Genomic DNA, 23952 nt, shown 5'->3' on the forward strand with positions numbered 1-23952 from the left:
ATTTGCTGTGTGTTCTATGAATGTAACGCTTATTGGTCTAGTCTTGATGGCCCAGCCTGTGCATTTCTATACTTTAATTGAGTACATCTTAAAATGGAGAACCTTTTCTGTTGTTCTATACCAGAAATTCTTCATTCTTGCTTTCTGTACGTTCCCTACCTAGTATACTAAGAAATGGGTCCAGCGCATAGCACAAAATTCCGGCAGGAACTACACCACAAGTGTGCTCAGGAAGAAAACTGATGTATGAGTTTGCTTGCTGACAGACCTGATAGTAGAGGGTGGTTCCGACTGGATCCATCAAGTTCTGATCAGACACGTACAGGTACATTGACCTTAGAGCCAAGATCTGTACCTTCTAGTTATAGGTGGTTGCACTCTGAGATCCAAATTGATCCAGTCCACACCCAGATGCTGACCAGATACGACTGTGAGGAGACAAAGGGGGCCATTTTAACCCCAGCGGTAAAAACCGCCTACCGCTGCGGCGACGGCCACCAAAAGACCGTCGCCACAGGTACTAGCCGTCTGCCGGATTATGACTACAGCCAGATATCAGCCAGAAGAATGGCGGAAATCCAGGTGTGGCCATGCTGGCGGATGGCAGTAAGGTGGCGCTGCTAGCCATGACCCATGATACGGCCTGGTGGTGTTCTGCTGGTGGATGCTGCTATTGGCAGCAGCTCCCCGTCCCGTCTCCTGACAGAGGACCCGCTCACAACAGGTAAGTCAGGTGCTCCGACAGGAGAGGGGGTTGGGGGTGTTGTGTGTGTGGGTGTGTGTGTGTATGTCTGTGCATGCGTGAATGTGGGGGGGTGTTGCGTGTTGGATGTGTGTGCATGTATGGATGTGTGAGTGTGTGTATGTTGTGTGAATCTGTGTGTGCTTGTATGTATGTAAGTGTGTGTGGATGTGTGTGTGTGTGTATGGATGTATGCATGCGTGGATGAATGTGGGAATGAGTGTGCGAATGCGTGTGTGTGTGCTTGAAGGTGAATGTATGAAGGGGGGCTGGAGAGGAAGGGGGGTGAGGGGGCAATCTGGGGAGGGGACCCCTATCAGTGACAGGGAAGGGATTCCCTGTCACTGATAGTGCCTACCGCCATGGTTTTCATGGCAGTAAGGTTGCCATGAAAACCATGGCGGTAGGTGGAGTCATAATCCCGCAGGCAGGCAAGTGATGGCTGCTGGGCTGGAGACTGAAGTCTCCAGCCCAGCGGTTGTTACCGCGGTGGCAGACGGTGTGGTACATTGGCGTTTGGCTTTAGCCAAACCGCCAATGTCTTAATATGGAGAAAAGTACCGCCAGCCTGTTGCCAGTACTTTCCTCGATATTAATGCCATCTGCCAGGGTCATAATGACCCCCCAAAAGTGTCTGCTGCAGTAACCTGAAAGTGATGATGTGAGTATGAATAGGGAACAATGTGCATGAATAAATGAGTGCAGAGTGAAGAACAGTGCATTCTTGGTCTTTTAGGTCAGAATGGAGTGCAGCTATGCAGTGGAAGGGCTTTGAATTGAACTGTTATGTGGCGATGACTCTCAGATTCAAAGTGACAGTGATTATTGCTTCTTTAATGTATTTTCATGGATTTGTGATGTTGCAGTGTAGAAAGTTCTTGTTGTGGCTCTACATCAGTAAAAGGAACCTTATGTGTAATTTCGTGAGCTAACAAGTTTTCACATTGTCTGCTAAGATCAGGTGTTCTGTAAAGCAGTATCAGTAACACCAAGATAGGGACATAACTTTGCTTTCTGAGGGTAATACTAACTAAGGCTGATTCTCATAGGGTGCCATGCAGGAATAGTCTAGAAGATGCTGAGAGTCGTGCTGCAATTGGCTGACCCTTAACTTTGCCGTGCTGTGATTGAAGAGCGAACTGAGAACTCAGGGCCACATGTACAAATATCGGGTTTTGCGACTCGCAAACTGCTAGTCTTAGAGATTCGCAATTTGTGAGTCACAAAACCGTATGTACATCAGTGCAAATTACCTCCTCATGATTATTCATGAGGTAGGTCTCAATTTGAGACCCCATTGGGAATGGCCGCCCTCACAGGGATGGTGGCCTGCTGGAGACAGCAGACCACCATGTCTGTGACTGCTTTTAAATAAAGCAGCATTTTTTTTTTAAATGCAGCCCGTTTTCCTTAAAGGAAAATGAGATGCATTTCAAAATCAAAATTTAAGTTTTCTTTTTTCAGAGCAGGCAGTGGTCCATGGAGTAACAGGTTACTGAATCAGTTTGGGCTTTGTACATTCCAAAAAGCAGTTTTCATGTTGCAAACGGGCCGACTCTGCGAATCATCCCATTTGTGACTTGAAAAATGCTTCGTACATCTGGCCCTCTGAGAGTGAGAGAGAAGCAGGAGAAAAGCGATTATGCTGAATGGTGGAAATCATATGGACCCAGTTCTCGGAAAAGCAAAAAGAGATAGAAAAGGAAAATACATTTTCACATGAGGAAAAATACAGTTTAGAACAATGGTAGTGCACCACCACCAATAATATGGAATGTCCAGTTCTTTAGTTTAAAGTTAAAATTATACAAATCTTCTTTTTATTCTTTTTTTCAGTTTTTTCTTTTTCTCTGTTATCCAATAGTATGTGAATTCAGCAACAGCAACAGCCAACACGTTTCGTCCTTTTACATAGGACATCTTCATGGCTGTAATATAACATATATGACACACATTCAATGACACATATAACAATACACAATATATACAAATACACTATTACGTAAAAAGACAACGGACCACAATGCCATAATAAATACATTCAGTTGTACACTACTTTGGAAGAGAAGAAACCGGCAAGGGACTATCATAATTGTGCTAAGAAAACATTAACAAATATCAAAACTACATATAAAACTATACAAAAAATACATACAAAAATACATATAAAAACACCCACATACATAGACAAATATACACATTATTATGACATCATCAGAAAATGTCACAAAAAAAACATCAATACAAAAAAGTGTATATTTATCAAAAGTTATATTAAAAAATATATTTAAAAAAACCACCATCATTCTAATTCATTCGCCAATACTAATTTGAAACCAATTATCCAAGCCATATGATATGTAGTTATAAGAGCACCACTCCCTATATGTACATCTGCTAATTTGTAATTCATCATTAAAAAATACTTCCTTACACCTACCTAGACAATTTGCCACGAATTTGATTATCTAGTCGTTTCTCATCAGCCATTGATACCTCCAAAATAAGCATCTACTATGAAGGAAAAGTTATTTGTTTATATAACCTATTGGAATTAGAATAATCCTCATTTCCAACTATTACCCAAACATTTGTTAATAAAAAAATCCCAATAATATCATTATAAAATATACACATCTTATATTATTTAATCAAAAACATCTTTGTATATATATATATATATATATATGTATATATATATATATATAAATATTTATATATATATATTACCATCAGTCTTATATAATCAAAAAGTCTGCCATCTTCACCTTAAACAATAACCAATCGTTAATGTGATCACAACAACAATATTTGAAAAGCAGATCAGGCAGTGCACAAATATCAGCGTGCACGAAATCAGGCTGAACATACAACCCGCGAAATACCAGGTTTGAATAACTCCACCCTGTCATAATTCACCAGTGTGCAAAATCTGATTAGAAAGACACCATAGCCATGCCCCCCGATCGCGTATATCAAAAGTAATTCCAATACCTTATATTCTTTCTCAAATTGGGCAATATTGGCGTGTATGAAATCTGGCAAAGCAAACAGCGCGCGGACATGGCCAGTTTAAATACCCCACCATTTTGAAATTCACGGGTGTATCAAATCAGCATGGCAAGACACCATGGCCAACCCACCTGATCGCCGTTCCCAGAAGTTGTCATTCATTCCATGTAATGGTATTCCCGGATGCCATATTGAAAAGGAATGGACATGGTCATAAAGACTCACTTTTTACAAATATTTCTAAATATACTTGCGAATATGGACAAAACCTAACTTGATTCGTCCGTCACTGCACATGACTAGTTTAAAGGGCATCAATAGACAATACTCCAGATCCTATATATTGGGAAACTTCATTACGCAATTTTTTTTTAAATCACCTAATAGTCTACCGATGTATCTTAATCACATAAAATACCGCCCTAACTAGCCAACCACATCAGGTTCATCCTAAATTGTCATTCGTTACATATAATTATAATCACAGTGGCCATGTTAAAAAAGTTTATCAATGCATTTAATCAAAATTGGGAGCCACCATAGCCAAGCCCCCCAATCACGTGTATTCGAAATGATCAATCATTATGTGCAAAAGTGTGCACAGCTGCCATATTGAAAAGGACCAAGTATCTTAGCAAAAACTCACTTTTCACAACATTGCTGAATGTAAACAATAATAACAGTAACTACATCTATCCACCACTATGTATAACAGATCTAAAAGGCGGCACCAGACCGTACACCCGATCCAATATGTCCAATGTGATCTCATACTACAGAAATACGGTCATCAACCCCCATTTATCATATATTAATACATGACAATTTTTTTTATAAGCAGTAATGTAGTTCATCATCCATATTATGGCCCGATTCCACAGAGCATAGACAGCAAATCCATGCCGCCTCTTTCTGACGTAACATAAGCTTGCTATTTCCGCCTCTTTGGTCGGGTGGTGTCAGCGAGACCAAATCCTCAGGGTACACGCGTTGTTGTCAATAGGCCCACCTCCTGGCAGCTCCAACTCTACAAGCCTTTATAGCGCAGAGTCTTAGAGTGGCCAAGTGGGGAGTAGGGAGTTAAGGAAGGGCACAGCGGGGAAGGAGACCTGCGGAAACAAGAATCACAGATACTACAAAGAAATATCAATCACAGAACTCTTCGGAATCTGTCAACTATAAATCCAGCAGTCGCTTGAAACAATAGTAAATCATAGCGCCTTTCATAAGTTTCAAGAAATGAAAGGTTAACACGGTATTCACTCAAAGAAATGTTACTTCACATTTCAAAAACTTTCCAAGATACACGATTTCAGTTTGTGTCCGTATTTTACATTAACCATAATCAAATATTCCCTTGAGGTCAAATCATTGCCTTAGCATTTTTTCATAACCATTTAAACCTCTTCTGAATAACCGCGCTTATACAATGCATCTCTGTCGCTACTGAGCGACTCCACAAGTAAGCAGCTGAAGTTGAAAAGTGACAGCGAGAAAGCAGTAATGCTGTAACAGCAAAACATTTGCTTAGTTTGTTATCAATTTAAATATTTACAGCTGATTGCCAAAGATTACTACTTTTTCCAAAAAAAAGAATATCAACCTTTATACAGTTTTGTCGAATAAGAAAACGGATGACGGAAGCTAGAAACCACCATCCGTCTTACTGTCCTGAGTGTCTGCAACTCGCTGCTTCAAATGCCTCAACACGGGGAAATCACAGGTGAACCAGCAGGAACATGGAAACACCTGACTTCAAACAGAAAAGCTCTGGTCTTCACGAGATCCTCAGAATAGTGAGCAGTGAGAACTGGGCGGGGTCACTTAAACAGACTTGTATAGCCCCATGTGCGAAACCCAAAGTGCCCCGCCCCAAGTGCCACACCCAAAGTGCCCCGCCCAATGTGCCACACCCAAACTGCCCCACCCAAGATGGCTGTTATACTTGGGACCAATGCCATGAAATAAAGATAATGCGCGTACAGCGCGCTGCAGCAGCTACTAGGTTCTGCAAAGGGCAGTTTCTGGACTGGAATGTGTGGTGGAAACAGTAATGCACAGATTCTGGCATCAGGCGGCCCCTAGAGCGCGCGTGCAGCCATGGTGTTGACAGGTGGTACCTAATCAACGCCATGAAACCAAATATAACTATCCACTGTGTGATATTCCATCATGTGCAATGTTAAAGGATATTTGATCCTAATTCCTTTTGACACAGACATGTTCTTGTATCCAGAATTTTAAAGATCTTTCATTTTCACCTGAAGACACACCAGCAAGGGAGATGGTGGCAAAGAAAGAGTTGTGCAAAATGTGTATGGCTGAAACAATGGCACTAATATACTGAGAAAGATGGGAAATTACAGTTCCTGATGCATGGCACTTATCTAAGCTTGAGCTATAAGCTTGAAAATCTGAGGAGGAGAATGTATTGTTTGAAGCCTAAGCCAAAATAATTTGAGGCTCGTTATCTTTGGAAACAGATGTCAAATGAGAAACACAGAAAGAGGGTTATGCTAAATACCCGCAAAAAGTTTGATCTTGGCTAAACATTAAGGATGATGAGAGGCATAGACGGTATCAGGAGGATGTGAGTGAGACAGTAGGCCCTTATCCTGTGAAAGACAGTGAGGCTCTGGGGAAGGAGAATACTGTCCTTCCAAAGAAGCTCAAGGAGAGTCAGACCCAGATAGTGATGAGCCATGACCCAGCCTAGCATCAGCCCGTGTCAGCTCATAGAACCACAAGTGCCCCTCAAGAGCAGCTCTCCACAGGCAGTCAGTTAGCTGCAGGCCCCCTAAGTGTCTTAATTCCCAGAGATCCGACAGGAGGAATCATAGGGCATGCTAGAACAGGGAATTTTGAAGGAGGTCATTTGGACTCCATGCAACTCACCGATCATGGCCTTCCAAAAGCCAATAAGAAATGGAGGATTGTCCAAGATTTGAGAAAAATAAATCAATTAGTTATTCTGAGCTATCCTGTGGTACCAAACTCAGCAGTGATCCCATTCCAGATTTCCCCAGAAGCTGAGTGGCTCACAGTCATTGACCTATGTTGGGCATTCTTTTCCATACCCCTTCATGAGGAGAGTCAGTATTTCTTCGTGTTACGTATCCAAGAGAAAATTCTTGCATGGTGTCACGCTCCTCAGGGGTGTACAGACTGTCCCCCATACTTTAACATGGTCCTGAAAAAAAATCTAAAGATGCTGCAATTACAGTGCAGTTTCATTCTATGTCAATGTCGTGCTCATGGCATTAATAAAAAAATAAGCTTATAGGCAAGACATCATAGTCCTGCTCAACCACCTTGCTGGGAACATGTGCAAGGTTTTCCTTGAGGAATTACAGCGCTGCCTCAGAGAAGTCAAATACTTAGGGCACCAGATTGGGAAAAGATCAAGGAGGTTATCTCATTAGTTAATTGAGGCTGTTCTCAAGATGAAATTCCTGACCTCACAGAGAAGTACGGATGGTTTAGGCCTGGTTGGCTACTGTCCACAATGGATTCCCAATTTTTCCCTTGTGGTGAACCCCTTACAGTGGCTCACAAAGACTGATGTCACTGACCCAGTACCAAAGGAAGTCAAGAGCATGAATGCCTTTCAGGAGCTCAGAAATTTCTCTGCACACTTGGAATACCAGACTATACCAAGGATTTTATGCTGTGCTGTCATGGACACAATGGGTACCAACTGTCTGTGTTGACACAAACTCATGGTGATTCAAAAACACCTGTGGCCTACCCGTCAGTGAACTCCTGATCCTGTAACCACAGCATTACCTGGTTGTCTCAAAGCTATAGCAGCGGTGGTTAGTTTGATCACATGTTAATTGACATGGCTCCCCATTTCATAAAGATCCTCTTGACCCATATGAGCACACAGCATCTCACAAATAGCGCCCCACCCACTATAAGAGAATAGTTTTAGCTGTAGAAAATGTGTCCTTATGGAACTGTAAGGTTTTAAACCCCCAACCTTGCTCCCTTCCCCAGACTAGAGAGACAAATGTGAATACAACCGCAGTTGTGTAGATTTCAGTGCATTGTGCACAAAACCGAGCACAGACATACTGGATGTGCCCCTTAATGAAGCAGGCCAGATCTTTTTTGGTGATGGCTTGTGTTTAAGAGACAGACTTGGTATTTTAAGAGCGACCAATTCTGTCTGTACCTTGAGCAGTGCTGTGGACGCTTTCCACTTTTGACATGTAATCTCAGTTCAGGTGGCTGAATTGATTGCCCTTACAAGAGCCTTTTGTACCTTTGATGGATAGAGAGTCACCATCTACACCAATAGACAGTATGGCTTCAGGGTTGTGCATGACTTTGCCCAATTGTGGTCCTGAGAGGTTTCTTAACTTTATCTGGCTTACTAACAACTTGTACATCCTGAATATATTAAAACCACTGCAATGGGCACAACAGATCGTGGTGGTGAAATGTGCTGTGCATAAAAGCGACGAGTACTTTGTCACCCAAGAGTACTGATATGCAGATGAAATGGCACGCTGTTGCGCTCTTGAGACCAGCACATTCCACTTTGGTGAAGCATGTAGAGATGCAGAGACTGTTGCAATATGCTCCTAAACCCAGTACAAACTTTCAATGAATTGAGGGAGTTACAACATGAAACCCCTCCAATCCCATGAAAAAGAAATGGGAAAATGTTGTATATATGGAAGATGCTAGCCACATGTGGGTGTCAAGTGATGGCAAACCTGTACTTCCTGTCTCTATGTTATCTGTCATGTTGGAACACATACATGGCCCAACCCGGTTGAGCCTGCATGGTTCTAACTTTCAAACATAATTGGTTCAATCCCCATTCCTGAAATCTGACTGAAAGCCTGTGCCAACTGTGCATCATGTGTCAGGAACAAAATGTTTGCAAACAGGCTGTGGCGACCATGGTCACATAGGTAAATCTGATGGCCCTTTTAATCATCTTCAGATCAACTTCTTGGAGGTGTCCAGATGCAACAAGTTAAGGAGGTTTATATTGGTTACTGTTTGCCTGGTCTCTCTTTGGGTCAAAGTGTATCCCTCCAGGAGATGTGACAGTCTGACAGTTGTCAAACTGTTATTGAGGAGTTTATCCCTCGATTCGGCATGCCAGTTCACCTAGAATCAGATCAAGGGAGTCACGTCAAGAATGAACCAATGCAGTTGTCATACACTACCATAGAGATTGACTGACCAAAGATTTCATTACATTTGTAGACCGAAAGCATCAGTTGTGGTAGAGAGGGTAAATGAGACAATCAAAGCAAAACTGGTCAAGGCATGTGCCCCCATGTCGCTCAAATGGCCTGAAGCACTGTTCCCTGGTATTCTTGAGCATCCGAAGCACTCTGTGCAGGAGGACAGGGCTCTTTCCCCACAATGTTCTGATGAGGAGAGCCATGGGAAGCCGTTCAATTGCAGCGGATGCCCTTGTGAACATTACAGATGACTTGGTGCTTGAGTGTTGCAAAGGCCTGGCTGCTATGGTGCATGCTGTCTCCCATCAGGTCGATGTCATCACCCCAGCCATGAGTGCTTCCCCATGTCATGATTTGAACCCTGAGTAATGGGTTTGTGTGAGATGGCATGTCAGTAAGGCGTGTTTGCAAGAACAATGAAGAAGGGCTTACCAAGTCATTCTGACAACGAATACGGCTGTGAATTGTGTGGGTCTGCTGAACTGGGTACATGCTTCCCATTTCAAGAGGGTGAGACAAGCAGAGAAAGAGGGAGAGACAGCTTCCTCCAACTCACCAACTCCACCTACATTTGAAGTTTTTGACACCTCTAAGGAAGAGGGCAAAGGTCTCTTTGAAGCTCCACAGCACCCGCCTCAAAAGCAGAGTAGAGCTCAAAGCATACAGCCACTGATGACTGAGGCATCGGACTAAGAGCCTCATTACAAGTTTGGCGGTTGGATCGCCAGACAGCCCTGTTGGTGGTCCTAAAAAGACAGCTATGTTGACAAGCTTTCGGACCACCCTATTGTGAGTTATAAAGGTAGAACCGTCGACCGCTAACCAAAAAAGGCAGACCACCAGCGGCGCAGAGACCTGGAAATAGACAGTCCAACAACCAACCACTGACCATATAACAAGCACACAGCCACCATGGCAGTCCCCCATGGGTGTCAGCCAATGGCGATCTGAACCACAGTGGTCTGCGTTCACCAAAGTAATACACAACTGCACATTGGATGAATTTGAAAACAACACATTTGACACACATTGCCACGCTCAACACACCTGCAAAGGACACTATAAAACACACCCTTTCACACACCACATTCCTATCCATTTACACTGCAACTCACAGAAACCTGAGCAACTATTTTCCACACAGTACAGATATTAGGCACCACATTTTTCACCATCTCATACAATACCGTGCACACAATTTTATCCATTCACACCCTTTTGCACTTCCTCTGTTTAGTATGTCACTGCCAGCCTTTTTCTTTGTTCCACTATGTCATGTTCCAAAAATCCCCGTTTTTCGGAGTATGAGATGAGTCATGGTGGATGAAATCATAAAGGTAGAGCCAGAATTGTTTGGAGCACAAGTCCAGCATACTCCTCTCAGAAGGAACATCAAAATTTGGGACATGATTGTTGACAGAGTGAATGCTGTAGGCACCATCCTGTGCACAAAGGAGGACATTAGGAAGAGGTGGAATGAACTCAGGGGTAAGGTCTGTTCCCTGGTCTCCAGACAGCAGCTGCAGGCCAAGAAGACTGCAGGTGGACCTCCCATTGCTGCATTAATACTCTTTCCCTGGAAGGAGAAGGTCTTGGCCATCTTGCATCCTGAGGGCTTGACAGGAATACCTGGGGTAGTGAAGTTTGGTAAGTTACAACTCAAAAAATGTCACCAAAATGCTATGTCATGCATGTTCAGAGCTCAGCTTTTGTCACTTTTTCTGTCACTCCACTCAGCAACCCAGTGTCCACCAGTCCAAAGACCTCCATTTGGCAACTCACATTTGAAGTATATTCACTTGGGGAGATGGCATTTGTATAGTGTTTGTAGTACAGGGACTGAATGACTTGAAACTCCCAGCTGGCACTGTTCTATTACTGCAAACCCTGGACCAGTGGTCACTTCTCCAAATACCCCTGTTTGGTACCTATGAATTTAAGGCTATTGGGGAGTAGTGAGAGTGATCTGGCTGCAACTCCCAGGAGGCACTGTTTTAGTAACTCTAAACACCAGACCAGTGGTCACGTTTCCAAATACCCTTGCCTGCTAACTGTCCATTGATGTTTACTCACCTCTGAGTGACTAAGATGCAGATCATTCTCAACTCTGAGATGTGTCTGGCCACCTAGCTCCATCTTGACCAGCCTACCCAAGACGAAACTACTGAGGACAGGAAGGACAGCTTACCCAGTGTGCAAAACAATGATCCCAAAGGCCTCAAGATGCATCACCAGAATGGTATTGGCAGCAGACACTTTCACAATGCACTGACCACATGACGACTCCAGTCACATATAATCAACTAGGCGTCAAAATGGCCAAATACATATCTTGCCTAGCCACTGTTTTGCCTGCACTGGTGGCAAGATGGCATACTGAGGCCATCCTCTGAAGTGCTGATGATCTGCACATTTTAGCAGCTGCTTGACTTAGATGGAATTGGCATGCTTCACAAATATCAGGTCAATAAACCAATATTATGGCTACTTGCCACACTAAGATTAACTGTAAACTAACTTTGTACAAGGTTGATGCTTAATGTAATACTAAGGGGCTCATTATGAACACTGCGGTATTCGCCCCCATGTTCATGCTGGTGGTCTAAACATAGACCGCCAGCCCCTGGAAGACCCAGCCAGCCCTATAATATACATTCCACTGGGCCGGCTGGCAGAAACAGTGTTTCCGCCAGCCAGCCCAGCGAAATGCTGAGCCAGGACATTGCCGACAGCTCCACATGGAGCCATCGTCAATGCCGCAGTGGATAAAGCAATTACACACACATTTTGTAAAAGAGCACTTGCACTTAAGCACTGGTTAGCAGTGGTAAAGAGCCCAGAGTAACAAAAACAGTAAAATCAGAGTCCAGCACACATCAACAACCTGGGAAACAGAGGCAAAAAGTTAAGGGAGACCATGCCAAGGAGGAAATTTTGCAAAAAATGAGGCAAAATAATGCATCCTTAATCTCATTTTTAATTCCTTTTGTGTTTCTTCCTTTCTTCTTTTCACCCTCTTACTTCTTCCATTCATTCATTCCATCCTTCTTTCTTTTTGTATTACTTTCATTTAATTGTCTGTTCTTTCCTTCATTGCCCATCCTTCTGTTCCCCCTTTCCCCTTCAAATTATTTCACTCTATTTTCCTCCTTCCACATTTCTTTCCCTCCTTCCGATTTTTTCATTTTATTTGTTTCTCTAATTTTTTCTTCTTGCTGCCTTTTTTCCATTCTTCTTTTTATTTCTTTCCTTCTTCCTTCCTTTTTGTTTCTTTCTTTATTACCATTCTTCATTTGTGCCTTTTTTCATCCTGCTTCCTTAAGGCTTTCGATCTTTCTCTCCTTATTTGCGTTCTGTTCTCCTTCATTTCTATACACCCTCTCACTAAATTTTTTTCTCACTTATTTTTTATTTACCAGTTACATAATTTATCTTTCTGATTGTCGCGTTTTTGCCTTCTTTGGCACTCTTTGGCCCCCATTCTACAGCTTTATCATAGTCATTATTATTGCAGATCTGTGAGCGACATATCAATGTTAGAAAGGGCCATAAAGCAATTTATTCTACCCCAGTAGCATCCCTGCTTAAGTTGATAAAGCGGGTTCTTCACTGCACCCTTGCCCTTGATTTTACTTTTAAATTGTTTTGTACCATTGTCTCATAAGGTATTCTTATGTATACTTTCTTAGATATGACTTACCATTTACACTCTAAACATGTGTTGTGTAACAACAACTCTGGCTGGGGATTTAAAATTGTATTACAAATGGGATAATTGTTTTGTATAGTACCTTGATCAACCCTACACAATCTCACCTGAACTATGCATTGACTCCCGGGATAGGCAAAGAAGATTGGTGAGGCTATTAAGTGTGGTAGAATGTGTGTTACTGAATGCTTAAAGTATATGTTATAATACTATTATTCCTTACTAGGTCCAGGTAGGTCTCAATAATTTAAACTAGAGCTAAACCCTTGTTAGCTATAGCACAGAACAGACAGGCTTAAATTAGAAGAAATGTTTAAAGAATTCATCAGTACCAAACAGTTAAGAAGTAGAAAATACAAAATACTAAAAATCTCACTCCAAAATATAAAAATTGAGTAAATGTTAGTGAACAAATAGCCACTAAAAAGACAAAAATCTAAAACTAAAAGTATGATGTTACAAAATCCTAGATGTTTCTAGAAGCAAAAATAACAAAGTGCCAAACCCGGGTTTCAGGTTGCGCTAGTCAAAGTGAAATGTTAGGTCGACTGTGATTAAGCATGATTCAGATAAGGAGACCAGGTTTATGCCAGTGGGAAGTTTGCTTTCTGATATAGGGCCTGATTTAGAACTTGGGGGACTAGTTACTCCGTAACAACGGTGATGGATGTCCCGTCTGCCAAAATCTAAATACCATTGTGACAGAATAACCCGTCCACTAAGTTCTAAATCAGGTCCTTAGTAATTTTTCTAGAGAAAAGTCCTTGTTGACGAGGTCCTTGGTGGGCGAGAGTGCCTGCAGGATCCAAAGAGGTGCTAGTTAACAGCAGCTGACTGAAATGCAGGAACTTGGTGGAAAGCTCATCTTTGGCAGGAAGTTTAAGGCTTTTGACATTGATGGTAGAATACTTAGAGTGGGCAAAATCCAGGTGAAATTCTCTTTGTTCATACTTTTCTGGAAGTCAGGATCCCTTCAGTGTGGCAAACCAGCAAGCAAAGGCCAACTGGCAGTTCGGTGGTTGCAGCTTGATGTCGGGTCTGTGGTAGCTTCTGGTATTTCTTTTTTGCAGAAAGTTCAGAAAAGGTTTCTAAGAGTCTGGTCTTGCAATTCTGGAGGGAGAGAGAGTACACTCTGCTATCAGACAAGGGTCCGAAACCTTTTGGGCACAACTTAGATGTTAGTACTCAATCTCCCAGAGGCTAACAGAGAACAGGGCACAAGCTGTTGGACCTGGTCAACTGGGATCAGCAGAGAATTGAGCTTCTTGCAACTTGTGTGTTCCTTGAGCTGAACAATAGGCTAGCAACTAGCCTTAGGAGTCCACTCTTCTGTCCTGTGTACAAGTTCGGAGCAGGTCCAGCCCTTGGGGTTTCACTCCACAGCTTCAACAACAGGCGCAGTCCTTCTCCTGTCATGCACAGGTCCAGAGAAGTTCTGAAGATGGTCCTGAGGGTGCCACTTTTATGCCCAGTGCCAGCCTGCAGATGGGGGAAACTCCTGGCCACTCCCTAACCAATTGGGAAAAAGTTTCCCGAGGTGCCCCTGCCCATGTTTACGACACCTAAAATGTGTTTTACAAAACTGATACAATGTGCACCTCTCTACGTATAACCAAACTTTCTTTCCTTGTAAAGCACTCTGGCCACACCCCTGAGGTGTGTCTAAGGAAATGAGAGATCTCCCCCTGTTATGAAACAGGATTTCACCCCCAATGGTATTGTGGCCACTCTACCTACTTGGACAGAGGCAAGGGTACGCCTAGGTGTGATTTTCATCTGCCTATGACAGCAGATGCCCCTTTGAAGCTCGTACAGTTGGTGGATACATCTTTCAGGTCTGGGATACCCAAAGGACAGTTGCATGTGGCCCTCCTGATCTTTTTATGTGGCCCTCTGGTAAAAGGAAGCATTGTCCTGCTGTTCACTTATAGAGCACACACATTCAGAAAGCTGTTAAATGGGCACGCATTTATTTACTTACTTGTTAACTTTAGGAACACCTTCATTTTTAAAGACATCTTCCACTAACCAAGTAAAATATAATAACTCTCTTCAGGTTTCTTTTTTTTTAAAGTGTGCTACTTTAATATGTTACAGTTTTGCACCTTAGTACATTAATTATTTCTTTGTTTTGAGAGCCACTTAGAAGTGGTGATTTTCAAACATGAACTTCCAAATATTAATGCTGCCCAAGCCTGGCTTCAATGATTCCAAAAGGGGAAGTGGTCCAAAGGGGACCCATTCCCCTTTATAAATTAGTTATCAACCAAACTAGGGAGTCAACATTGTATCAATGGTTTGCTATTGAACTTATGGTTGCCATATTCTGCAATCACATGAGTTAGTGGTAGTTTTTAGCGCTAAGATGCCATAGGCATTCAAGCGCTCCATAAAAATCATCAACATCCAGAAACAAATTAACAATATTGTGAGTGCAGAAAATTAGTACTAATAATTATTTAGCATTTGCTTTGATCATATAAGATGTATTAACGTGGAAACAACTAATAACCTAAATTGTAGTTATTTGATTGGCCACCATCAAGTATGATAACGTGAATTTATGCTTTGGAAATAATGTACTAATGTTGTATTAAACATGCTTGTCACTTTAAATAATGAATTAAATTGACAAAATAATATGAGCATTTCTTGTTTTCTGATGGGTCTCAAGCAGATGAGGTTACAGTGGGATGTTGCTTATCTAAGAAATGTACCCATGAAAGAAACATTTAGATGTTCACACATCCGTTGTATAACAAACTTCTTTTGTTCAAGTCACAGGTTTGTTCTGGGCATGTATTAAATAAATGTATTTCTCCTGAGGAAATGAGCTGATACCAGGATGTTTCCATATTTTTGTAACTATCGTCCGGCAGCAGCGTATTTTGGAATGGTTCAAACAAAAGGATCTACTGCCAGCAGTCAGAAGCAAGTCTAAGAAGCTACAATTAGTATCGTTTGGAGTTACGTAAATGGAGGGACATCAAATCAACGTTTTGAAAATTATTATTGTGTCTTTTCTAATACATTTCCGATATCTAATGTTTTTGTGATTGCATGTTCTTTCTTCGCCTGGTGTTTTTGACCAATAGAAATTATGAATGTATTTCAATTAAATGAACAGCTCACTAAGAGCTGTCACACACACCTTGCTCTGGAGCACTCTTTGTTCTTGAGCCTTTCATGGTGATCTGTCACTTTGATATTTCATGCTTTACCAATCTGTCTACTGACGTTTTGGTATTCTATTATTTTCTGAGTTTATTATGTCTGTTTAAATACTGAACTAATGCTCTGATGGTTTAGAGATCTTAAAGCCCAAATTCTAAACCGTTTCCCTTACTCTGCTGTATCCTGAATCTGGCACTGCTTGTCTCCTGATGAAGCTGTTGCCATACTGTTGACAATCATTAGGGATAGGTAATTATGTTTGATCTGTGCATTGTTATTTATCTCTTGTTTTTCAGGTACCAACTGCTACTGTTTTGATACCACATTTAGGCGATATGGCCAACCTGTGATATTTCTTTATCTTTATCATTTGATGCTGAGACTCATTTTTGTGACTTTAGCGTTGTTAGTATAGGTAAATAAACGTAATAATTGATACCAATGGTGTGGTTGTTTGTGGCCAAATCAGTCATAGTGCGTTCTTTACTGACTCTCTATTACTGTTGAATTGTTTAATATTGATGTGCATCACAACACTTTACAATATTAATTTAAACGAGTTAAAAGGTTCATCAGCCTTAAGCAATGCCAAATGCTTACCATTTTTACACAAAATAGATAGGCTAAGGCCACGCTAACAGTTTTGGTAGCAGAGTTTGATGGTTAGATCTCTTTAAAATTACATTGTTAAGCGTTTTTGAGTTGAGATTTATTGATTTTAGATTGATGCACAATATGGAGAAGGTGTGTCCTTAAACTCCCAAGGTGACTTCAAGGTCCTTGGAGCTTGCCTATGTTGGTAGGGAGTGTTCTCAGCATTCTGTTGTTGGGTTGAATGAAGTAGATTATGCTCTTGCAAAGCTTTAGCTAATCACAGGTGAATTGAATTGTTTTCGAGGATTTAGGGAGTTTGTGTACTCCAAAATGATGTTGTAAAAAGAGTTGGCGTACTTCGAAGTGTGAGAGTAGGGAAGTCGGCAAACTTCACGTGCTCAAAAATTGTCCACGTGGTTGTTGGTATACAGACCTCGGAGGTAGTTCTAAGACTCCAGAGTATATTAAAAGTGAATGGAGACACTTGGCTTTTGTTGTAATTTATCTGTTTAGTAGATAAATCTGGTGTGGTTGGCAAATCGAGTTTGTGAAATGAGCCGAGTGTAAGGTCTTTTCAACTGAGATTTGGCGAGTCCTATGTGCACCAGGCCAGACCCATTGATCAGCTGAGAGTAAAATTTGCTTGTGAATCTGGGGAACTGAGAAAGAAAGAGTAGCTGCTAGAGCGGAAAGCTGTCAGTGAAAATCCGTAAGGTTCCTGAAGCGATTGTGGTTTCCCTACCTGTAATAAAAAGACAAATAGTTTTTTTTTGTTTTGTTGAAGTGCTCACAATAATGTTGCATTAGTTTTGAGTGTTTTTGAGTTTAGAAGGACAAGCCGCAAGACTTTGTCAGCCGCTGTGTGTAAGTGTGATGTCATTTTTGTGCCTGGCTGGGATAGGTTGGTTAGTGAGAAGGGTCGCACATGGATTGGTGGACAACCGTTATGCGCAATTGGTTAAGAAGGTTGGCGAAGAGGATTGTGGGATTAAAAGTCACTTCCTGATTATTGATTTTTGAAATAAAATTGTGATAATGAAGTTTTTCAAAGCTTTAAAAAGTGCTTTTAGGGGAGATTAATATATTCCAGCTAGCGTAGGAGAAATTTGTCCGCCAGAAAGTATTCCGGCATATATCATAATTGAAGAGAAAGGTACCGGGGCATGTCTTTGGTTAAAACATTGGTGCAAAATCACTAGAAAAGAAGGGAGCTTAGCATTTCCTGAAAATGGAACACTTAATTACAGAGTTTTAGAGAATTTGAGATGAGTGATGTATAGTTTAAGACCTCCACCAAGACCAGCTCAGTTCGAAGCATTAGCGATCTGGGGATTATTGGCCAGACAGCAGCAAATGTTGAAGTTTGAGAGAAAAATGAGAAAAGCAAAGAAGTCACAAGCGAATGATAGGTGGGACAATGACCAGAGACAGTGGAGAATACCTTACATGGCATTAGGATGTTTCCTGCAATTTCAGAAGACAATGAGAAGGAAGCAAAGAAAGCTTCTAAGAAATCGAAAGGGAGTTCCTCTTCGGACGAAGAGCAGAAATCAAAAGAGGCTAAGAAGTCTCTAATTCCTGAAGAGGAATCGGATGATGATGAGTTTATTTTACAGTTGTTGAGAAATCGTCCGCCACCATATGTAACACAAGAGGGTCCAAATACTAGTGTAAACCCCACTGCACTGACACCAGTTGAGATGCAACAGAGTCCAGTACAGTGTAAACCTAACATCACTGAGACCTCAAAAGAGGTTAAATCTAACATGTCCCACACCTCAGTACAGACTAGTCCTCTAGTGCAAGTACCAATGCAGAGCAGCTTCAATCTGTTAACTGATTCTGTACAGTTGACACAAGACAGTGTTCCAAGGATTTATCCAGATGTGCCTATTCTAGATGCAACAGCGAATCTAATAGTGCCGACAAAACAGGTTTACCAGAAACCAAAGTTGGTTCAGACAGAGCCAACTCCGATATTACTGCCTCAAATGCAGAATACAGGGGTAGTGAAGTCTCAAAACGTAACTGCCAGACCAAATCTAGATGCTGTATCTATATCTGTTACTGTTGGTCCAATAATACTATTGTATGCACAGGGAAAAGATGGCACAAACGGTCAGGGAAGCTTGAGCTTGAATCGAGTGGAAGGAGGACTTAATGATAATAACAGAATAGTCTGTCCTACTCAGACTTTTGATGGAACAGGGTCATTAATAGACCTGAGTCCTATTACATCTCCTCTGAATGTTGAAACAGGGTCACACGTAGACACCAACATGAGAGTAATGACACCCCAACTTCTGAATTTAACTGTACAACAGTTGCCTGGTATTCAGCCTAATAAGATTTAGTTACAGGGTTTGACAGCACAGCAATTAACCGAGTGGTTAGAAAAGCTGAATTCCTCAACAAGATGTACCTAATGGAGGAAACTACATCAATTGTACTAGGCTTTCACTGGAAGAGAGTGAACCTGTTGAGGGAATCATGGGTGTAAATAGGTTAGAGTCCTACACTGAGGCAGAGTTGTGATACCTATGTCCGAGAATCACCAAGTAGGCAGAAGAAATACACAAGAGATTAGCAGAGATAGCAGATGAACGCGGAATAGATCTTTCAAAGATGAAACACTTAAAAAGAAGTTACAGGTTAGATTTTTGGGCAAAAGACTTTAAACACATGAGGTCTACAGGGATGAAAACACACCTTAGAGAGTTACTTCAGAGCATCCAGATATGGCGAGCATTAGATAAATGGGAAGGCAGATGAGTGAAGAAAAGAGACAAGCTGAATAAAGGTCCTGACACTTCTCCTGCAGAAGTACAACAGAATAAGGAAGCAGTAAAGGTCTTACCAATGAGAGAGTTTCGAGGAGGGAATTTTGTACATGTCCCTTGGAGCAGAAGTTACATTTTGTCATTTACAAGTGACTACCCCAGGTTGAGGGCGAAACCAGTAGAATGGTATCAGCAGACAGATAGTTTTGTGAAACTTGCAAAATGCCTGTGGAAGGATTTGAACACTCTTTTGGAGATAGTTGTTCCAGAAGAATTATGGATCGCATGCAACAGATTGCCCAACAAATGAGCCGCCGAGAGATCCAGCAACCGGTGCACCGTCTCCTAAAGTAATAAAATATTAATATAAAGTCATTGAGTTCCTGAAAACAAGAATTTCACCCAAAAACATTGATTGGCAGCCCATAGATAGGACAGCTCAGAAAGCAAAAGAAGCAATTCATGCATACTCTGAGAGGTTGCTGAAAGCATTTAAACATTACAGTGGTACTGAAACGATTGAGCCGAAAGACATGATTCACTTTTTGTTCAGATTTGTTGAACGACTCAGACCAGAAATTAGTCAGATGATTGAGAGCTTTTTGATTTGTTGGCAAGCCAAGCCGATTGATGAGGTGCTGCAGTATGCAAAATACTGTAGTGATCAGACTGAATTGAAACAGAAAAAGTTGAAAGAGAAAGCAATGGTAATGCAGATCAAAGCTGCACAGACACGGATTCAAGGACGTTTCCAGCCTCAGCAGCAGCAGGGAAATGGCATGTTTCAGAATCATGGTCCCTGGACAACAAATTCAAATGCCTAGACAACAGATTCCTCAAGTCCCTATGAATCAGCAGCAGGTGATGCTTTCTCGGATGGTCTAGGTGTGAATCAGAGTAACAATAGTGTACAACAATTTCCATTACACAGTGAGGGTGGAATAAACAATGCTTGGGTGTCTGAGAGTTCGGATGAAGAAGAATGTGTGATGGCACATTCATTAGAAGTGGAACAGAAATGTCCTTATGTCAAGGGAAAAGGGAATGGTCACAAAGTCTCATTTTTGGTTGACACTGGAGCTGCACATTCAACAGTGAGCTCAGCAGAGGTCCCAGACCTGCCCTTATAAGGAAAAACAGTTCAGATTGTAGGAGCTGTGAATCAATATCTGACAAACCCTATTACACAACCAGTTTTAGTTCAAATTGGTAAGTTTAAAGGTTTACACAAATTTGTGGTTTGTGATTCAAGTCCTGTGTTCCTTTCTAGGAAGATATTTCTTGTGCAAAACAAGATGTTCAATTACATGTTCAGATGAGGGCATCGAAATTCAAACAAACAGGGTTGATGAAGAAGACTCGACACTTACTGTTAGCAATGAGTCAGTGTCTGAAGAATTTCCTTTAATCAGTTTTGATAAGCCAGTGAATGAGGAAGTTTCTTTGATTTGTTTCTTTTATGTTTTTGAAGTAAAACATCTTCAGGAAGATTTACAGAAAGGTGTCATGACAAAAGTTTGGGATCTTTCAGGTAAGGATATTGGGTTGATAAAAGGAGCAGAACCAGTTAGAGTTGCGATCAAGCACAATGTAGCTTATCCTCAGACTCCACAATACCCAATGGCAAAGGATGCAATCAAGGGTGTAAAACCATTAATAGGAGAGTTCGTGGAGAAAGGTATTTTAAAAGAAATGTTGAGCGGCCCTTGTAATTCACCAATAATGGGTTTGCAAAAACCTTGTGGGAAAATTCGACTTGTGCAGGATTTGAGAAAAATAAATAACATAATGGTTAAGTGTTGCCCAGTTGTGCCAAATCCAGCTGTGAACATGTTTCAGATCCCATGCAATGCTGAATGGTTCACTGTTGTGGACCTATTTGAAGCATTCTTTTCTGTGCCTCTTCGTGAGGACAGCAGATATCTCTTTTGTTCATGTTCTTAAACAGGGTCTACTGTTGGTGTAGAATTCCACAAGGGTTCTCAGAATCACCTTCTATTTTCAACCAGTTCTTGAAAAAGCATTTGGAGTTATTAGTGATGCCTAATTGGTCCACATTAGTGCTGTACATTGACGATCTGTTGATTGCATTCAGGACCAAAGAAGGGTGCAAATATGACACAATTGCATTGTTACATTTCTTGGGAGACGATGGACATAAAGTGTCCCTGGCTAAATTACAGTATTGTCAGAAAGAAGTGAAATACTTGGGTCACTTCATTGAGAAAGGAGCTAGGAAAATCTCCAGAGAGAGAGTTGCAACTATTTTGCAAATGCCAGCACCAACTACACAGAAAGATGTGATAATGTTTTTGGGATTGGTGGGTTACTGCCGCCAATGGATCCTGAATTTTTCAGTTCTCTCGAAACCTTTACAGAAGCTGACACATAAAGATGTTTCCGATCCTGTAGTGTTGGATGAAGCATGTATGAAAGCATTTCTTGATTTGAAAGAGAGCTTGTGCCAAGCTCCAGCCTTGGGAATGCCTGATTACACAAATCCTTTTTTGTTGTTTTGTCATGAACGTGATGCATGTTCTTTGTCTGTCTTGACTCAGATTCATGGTGGTGTGAATACCCCAGAGGCATATTTTTCAGCCACTTTAGATCCAGGTCGCAGCAGTTTTACCTGGTTGTTTGTGGTTCGCTGTAGTAGTTGAGCAGAGCCTCTCTCAGAACGAGAACATTGTGATGGGTTATCCCCTTACTATAATGGTAGCTCATTTGATTAAGATTTTGCTTACGAGGTCCAAGATCCAGTATCTGACCAACTCAAGATTGACCAGATATCAATCTGTAATCCTGGGATCGCCCCATGGAACTATTAAAGATGTACAGTGCTAAACCAAGCAGCTTTGCTTCCGACTGAAAAAACATAGACATTGACAAATTGGATGACATTGAACATGATTGTCTGGAAATTACAGAATTGTGCACAAAACCCAGAGCCGATATTAGAGATACTTGCCTGGAAGAAAATGACCAAATTGTTTTTGTTGATGGTTCCTGCTTGAGAGATAAGGTAGGCACAGTTAGAGCAGGATATGCAGTATATACTATCTCGGCATACTGGAAGCTTCATGGCTTCAAGGAGTGTTTTCAGCACAAGTGGCAGAACTGGTGGCTCTTACCAGAGCATGCCACATTTCAACGCAAGTGAAAGTCACTATTTACAGAGAAAGCCAGTATGGATTTGGCATTGTGCATGATTTCGGTCAACTGTGGTCACAGAGAGGTTTTTAACTTCTTCTGGTTCACCAATAAGAAATGGTGAGAGAATTCATGAGTTGCCAAACGTGATTCAAATGCCTAAAAAGATTGCTGTGGTGAAGTGCAGTGCACATCAGAGATCACAGCATTATGTGTCAATGGGCAATACATATGCAGATCATGTCACAAAGTTTTGTGCCTTGAACAGCATATCCAACAGAGGAGAATGGGAACTGTTACCCCAAAATAATGAAATGTATGCAAATTATGTAATGCATGTCATTGACAATTTAGAAGAACTAAAAGCTCTTCAGGGTAATGTGTCAAAAGAGGTGCGCAGAGAATGGCTCAAATTGAAATGCGTCCAAAGAGAGGATGATGTCTGGGTAACAGGAGAAGGGAAAGCAGTGTTGCCCAACAGTCTATTGAGTCAGATGGCCAGATACCATCATGGTAAGGCCCATGTAGAGAGAGATGCAATGGTCAGGTTATTTAAGCAGTTTTGGTTCAATCCAAAATTTAGAAAAGTTGCCGAAGCAGTTTGCCACAGATGTGTCATCTGCCTGCGGATGAACGTAGGCAAAGGAACAGTCGTCAATTTGGGACATATTGGCGTGACTGGAGGACCATTCAGCAGAATACAAATGGATTTCTTTGAGATGCCTATATGTGTGGGGTTGAAATACGTGTTGGTGATTGTGTGCATTTTCAGCCACTGGATTGAGGCTTACCCTACAAGGAGAAAGGACAGTCTCACAGTGGCAAAGTTACTGCTTAAAGAATTAATCCCACGTTTCGGTTTTCTGGTCTCTTTACAATCAACTAGAGGAAGTCACTTCAACAATGAGGTGATTAAGTTGCTATGTTCAGCCTTAAACATTGAGAAGAAATTGCATTGTAGTTACCATCCTGAAGCATCAGGACTTGTGGAACAGATGAATGGTACCTTGAAATCAAGGATGGCGAAAATGTGTGCATCCACAAATCTGAAATGGGCAGATGCTTTTCCATTGGTTCTAATGTCAATGAGAAGCACCCCTGACAAGAAAACAGGATCATCACTGTAGGAAAGTACCACCTTGCCTGGCATGTTACCCCCATATTTCACTGTATATATGTTATTTTAGTCTATGTGTCACTGGGACCCTGCCAGACAGGACCCCAGTGCTCATAAGTATGTGCCCTGTATGTGTTCCCAGTGTGATGCCTAACTGTCTCACTGAGGCTCTGCTAACCAGAACCTCAGTGGTTATGCTCTCCCTGCTTTCCTATTTTGTCACTAACAGGTTAGTGACTAAATTTACCAATTCACATTGGCATACTGGTACACTCATATAATTCCCTAGTATATGGTGCTGAGGTACCCAGGGTATTGGGGTTCCAGGAGATCCCTATGGGCTGCAGCATTTCTTTTGCCACCCATAGGGAGCTCTGACAATTCTTACACAGGCCTGCCATTGCAGCCTGCGTGAAATAACTCCACGTTATTTCACAGCCATTTACCACTGCACTTAAGTAACTTAT

This window comes from Pleurodeles waltl, chromosome 3_1, assembly GCF_031143425.1.
Source record: "Pleurodeles waltl isolate 20211129_DDA chromosome 3_1, aPleWal1.hap1.20221129, whole genome shotgun sequence".
NCBI classification, from domain to species: Eukaryota; Metazoa; Chordata; class Amphibia; order Caudata; family Salamandridae; genus Pleurodeles; species Pleurodeles waltl.